Source organism: Juglans microcarpa x Juglans regia, chromosome 5S, assembly GCF_004785595.1.
Source record: "Juglans microcarpa x Juglans regia isolate MS1-56 chromosome 5S, Jm3101_v1.0, whole genome shotgun sequence".
Taxonomy (NCBI): domain Eukaryota; kingdom Viridiplantae; phylum Streptophyta; class Magnoliopsida; order Fagales; family Juglandaceae; genus Juglans; species Juglans microcarpa x Juglans regia.
The window spans coordinates 23,415,452-23,420,807 of record NC_054603.1 but is presented as its reverse complement, the minus strand read 5'-3'; positions in this window follow the sequence as shown (position 1 = coordinate 23,420,807).

The window sequence follows — 5,356 nt, the reverse complement described above, 5'->3', positions numbered from 1 at the left end:
GTTAGGGTGGGGGAATGTCCTAGTGGAACTCGTTTATCCACTCTGGAGTGCTTAAGAATGGAGTGGTAACCCCTGGGTCAATAAAGAACCGTCGACGAGCCTCAAATAGATTCTTTTTAAATAATGCCGGAGCGAGGAAGTGCCTAATGCTAGTGGGTGCATAGGCATATAACCGAAGAAGTATTGTCGAGTTAATATGAAATCTCTGTATATGACATATTCATCATGGTGCATGAACTGTTGATGGTGTTGTAACTAACACAAACATGCGGTGTAAAGGGGAACCATGTTGTGTCCACCTTCTGAACAAGAATAAGAGCTCACATGTTATGGATCACTTGATGAAAATCTCGTGATATGATAAGGATCACTCGATGAAAATCTTGTGATATATTTTGATAAGGCAAGTTCTGATTAAGATCAACATGAAAAAGAAAGTCAAAGAAGATTTTCTGAAAAGTTAAAGTCTCTGTTACAAGTCTTTTGAAAATGGTCAAATGCATAAGTTAAGTTCTAGTCAAGTACATGTCCATGCATACATTTCATGATATGTCTCTCGTATGCTTGTGTTAACTATTGTATGTTGCGTGTTTACTTGCTGAGATTTCTCGAAATCTCATTATGGTAGTTTCTACTACCATTCTCCAATCGAAATGGTAGAAGTTGTGACAGGTACCCCGAATTCCCGAGAACCATGAACCTAGATGGTTCCATGATAGAGAACGAGCTTACTATACATGCTCATCATAACTATATTAAGGACGCATTAAAACACACGGCCAAGCTTCTCAGGGAAATTCTAGCTAGTATTAGTGAGATCGAGATTGATGCTACGATCTACCAACCATCCAAGAATCTAAAGTTTTGGTAGAACATGGACCAGTTGCCTACTTTTCTTGAGTAAGCCTCGAAGGTCTCAGCTAACGCAAAGGCAACAGCAAAAGACTTAGGACTGACACCACCCGAGCCTCAGCAATCTCATGGGGTCTTCTGGTGTCTGACTCTTGATGGGATAGTAGTGATGAAGAAAACGGGAACTTAAGATTTTTTGTTGAAAGAAGAAAATAAAAGAAAAAGAAACTTATGACTTTAGGTCTCAACTTTTTGAGGATCTATATTTTGAAAAGATCCCGTGTTTTGGGAGTTTAAAAATATACTCTATGCTTTTGGGATACTATATCTTTTATGATGCATGCTTATGGAAATTGAGAATGTTCGGGTATTTTGTTAGTAACGGTACCATGTGCTTTGCAATTGCTTATTGCATTGCTTAGATTATCCGACTTTTATTATTATTCCGCTGCTATTTTATTGCATACTACTAGTATACTTAGGTGCATAACATATTATCTATCATGTATGAGGAGTGTGTAGCCATATGTTACATGTCCTGGCGTTTTAGTCATCGTCCAATCCCAAGCAGGGACTGGAGGCGCCACATTATCGGTTCCAACAGAATTAGTCTTGGAAGGCACCATATGAGCATGTGGGTTAGGCGATATTGGTTGTTCGTTGTCTTGGCTTTTTTTCTTCTTATAGGGACATTTTTTGGCCAAGTGACCCGATTTGTTATAGTTAAAACAAATAGGTCTCTTATCATCCTTGTTGATATAGGACTTTGATTTCAAATTGTGCTTTTATCATCCTAGTTTTACCTTTATTGAATTTTGACTTCTGGTGTAATGAATTCCTATGTGTTCTATAGCCTTCTACAATATTTGCTTTAAATTGAAAATTAGAAACCATTAGTGGGATATGATCATTTTCCAAGTGTTGTTCTTGAATCCTAATAGCGAAATCAAGGTTTCCATGGTCATATCTTCATTCTTATGTTTAAGAGATAGGCCAAAATTCTTCCATGAATGAGGTAACTTGTCTATTGTATAAGCAACTTGGAGATGCTCGGTAATACCCATTCCTTGTTGCCCCAATTCATGGTAAAGGATAGTTAACTCATGAGCTTGCTCTATCACATATTTGGAATCATCTCAAGCTAAGAGATTGACTTGCAGTGTACTTATCCATTCCGACAGCTTGTATACTATATATCTTATCAGGAGCATTCCAAATCTCTTTGGCAGATTTAATGTGTAGGTAAACATGAAAAAGTATATCACTTAAATTATTTAGAATCCTACATCTACACAAATTATCCTTTTCTTTGTAGGTTTGCAATTCAACAGTACATACACGCTCATGTAAATCATCAGAAGGAGGATCATTTTTAATAACAAAATATAATCCAAACATTGTAAGAGAGATTTTCATCATTTCTTGCCAGCACTTAATCGATTCCTCCAAGTTTCTTGGGTACAATAGGTTCATTAGAAGTCATGGCGGCAATCAATGAATTAAAACACACATTTAGTTTAACAAAACTACTCTAAGATTGATGGGAAAATTTGGATAATAAAACATATATGTGTAAATGCTTTGTAATTTAGAGAACATGTAGAAATAACAAGAACAAATTAGAAAGAGAGAACACAGTGGTGTTGAGACCATGTTGTGAAGGACACTTTCCTTAGAGTAGATTCCACCGCCTCCAAATTTAAACATGCACTACTCCCAAAAATATAACAACGTCGGTTCCCTTTAATCTTATTTTTGGTACACACCAAAGGAAATCCTCAAACCCAATATAGACTAGCCAAAGCCCAAAGAAAGAAAAAAAAAAAGGGAGTGTTTCTCTAATTTTGTAGAGAATTGGAGTGAGTAAATTTTTGGGTGGGGTTCCCTATTTATAGAGAATGAAAATATACTTGTGAAAAATCACAACTTATATAAATGAAAAAGTACTTTTAAAAATTCACAACTTATATAAATGAAATGGTACTTGTGAACAGTCATAACTTATATAAATGAAATGATACTTGTGAAAAGTTACAACTTATATGAAAGAGCACTTATGAGAAGTCACAAATTTTCAAATTGTAGAGAATACATTTAAAAGGTTTCTAATTCACCAAAGGGAACAACTTCTCCTTTGGTGGCCAAGCAATTAAGGTTCCTATCTCCAAGAGCCATGCATTGGTTCAAGTTACCATGACACATTTTCATTTAAATCTTGACAACCGAACTGACACATTGAACAATAACAATGGTTCACATTATTTTTTCCTTAATGGTAAATATTTTAATCATTTCTAAGTCTAAAAACCAACATGAACATCAGGTCAGGCAAGCTTGGCGAGTTATAAACACCAGGCCGAGTTGATATAAAGCAAACTAAAATTTAGGGGCAAGATACCAAGTTTGATAAATGGGGGCCAAAAGCTGATATATGTGATCTCAAGAGGTCATCTAGGGAGGATTTGTATAAAATTAATGATGAGATGATCATTGGAGTGAGTAGCATTAATTATTGAGAGGCCAACCAAATCCATCTAGGGTGTGCACGTCTTGATGGGAGTGTGGACAACACATAAAGGGTCAGTTGAACAAGAGAACACACCAGAGTCTTCTCCAGCAAACCACCAGGCATTAAATGTATAGGTATGGTACTCTCTATCCAGAGTCTTTCCTCACTCTCCAACAAACCCCCGCTCCTCTATGGAGTCTTCTCTTTATTGTTAAATACCAACATAGAACTCAATTGCAATCTACACCTAAATGGAAATGGACTCCCTCATATAAAAACTAAAGCTCTCTCATGGCAAGATCTCAAGTTAGAACCTGCAATGGAGGAAGAAAAGAAAAAACATCAGAGCAAGCATTAGTAGAGCGTCTAGTTGTTGCATGCCCCTTGAACAAATTTGCAATTCATGCAAGTATCAAAACTGCATGGAGTTTCATACAAAAATACTTGATAGCAGATCTGGAAGCAAATTTGTTCTTATTCATTTTCCAATCCCCTCAAGACAAACACAAAATCCTTAACCAAGCCCCATGGAACTTCAAAGGACACATGCTCATCCTTAAATAGTGGCCACCTGGTTCCACGTTGCAAGAAATTCGTCTGAACCACTTAGCTTTTTATGTGTAGATACATGGCCTCCCCCTGGACCACATGACTCATGACAATGTTACATACATTATAAAAGCTTTGGACAACTTACTAGAGGTAGAAGAAGATACTCAATTTGGAATTACATGTAGGAAATTTATCAGGATAAAAGTTGAGATCGACATCATCTTTCCACTGAAACAAGGGTTCACTCTCCCAAGAGCCTACAACTTAAACACTTGGGTGGGTTTCGTTCAAATACAAAAGATTGTTAGATTTTTGTTATGCTTGTGGAAGATTGGGTCATTCTCAAATTTTCTACACTTTCCTAAAATCTATTCCCATACATCTTTCATTTGGTCCATGGCTACGAGCTAAGAACCCCAATCCGCACTATCTCGGACAAACCTACAAATTCCAAGCCAAGCAGAAGAACCAGATCCGACCTTCTCCACTAACAATTCCTAGCAAACCTTCTTCAAAGCATTTCCCTTCCACATCATCACTCAGTCCCCTTAGCAAACTTCTCTAACCAGAAAAACCCAACAACTAGATCCAACAATTCTCAACACAAAATGCAAAGGAGAAAGGGAAAATGGTGGAAAACACACAAGGAATACTCGAAAAACATTTTTAGAGCTTCATTATGTGGAACTAACCAGCAGAACAAGCCAAGACAAAATCGGTTTGGACTTCATTAACCTCTCGCTGATCTAGCAATCAGAAAACTCTCAGCACTTGGCATTTCTGATGAACTTTCTAGCCATCCAAGGCAAGGAGCTACTATTGCTCATCATTTACTCATATGGATTTAATCCACTAGCCCCAACCATCTCCAACCCGATCTGAGAGGGGTTTGATTTTTTCATTGTACTCTCTAAGCAGCAGTCAAGGCAACCTCAAACCTCCCATCACAAGGGGCTATATGCCTTCCAAGCTCTAAGCAAATCAGTGCCTCAAGAAAGGATTTCATCTCCCTCAACTGTTATGAAGAAGCCTCCTTGGTGTTTATAATGGAGACAACTGCAGTTGGCAGTACAAGGCTATCAAGCACAGCAAGCAAGCACAAGGCCCACCTCATCTCAGTCCTTCAAAGTGAGCCCATTCTTGCTCTCTCAAATTTTATTCTACAGGGCCTTTACCTTAACAAGAAAGCCTAGTCAGCTAACCCGTCTAAATCAAGCAATCCAAATAAGTCAATCCCACGGGTTATTTCAGTAGTCACTACCACCAAAATTTCATTTGCTGTAATAGCCCAGTTACATCCACAAAGGTCTCACGCTCGTCCTCACTCAACTCTGAGAAAATTACAAAAAGGCAGAGCGCCCACCCCCCTACCCCCGCGGGCACCTCAGGTCACACTCAACTATGTTTGGAAAATCCAAAAAAATCTCCCTATCACTCTTGGCT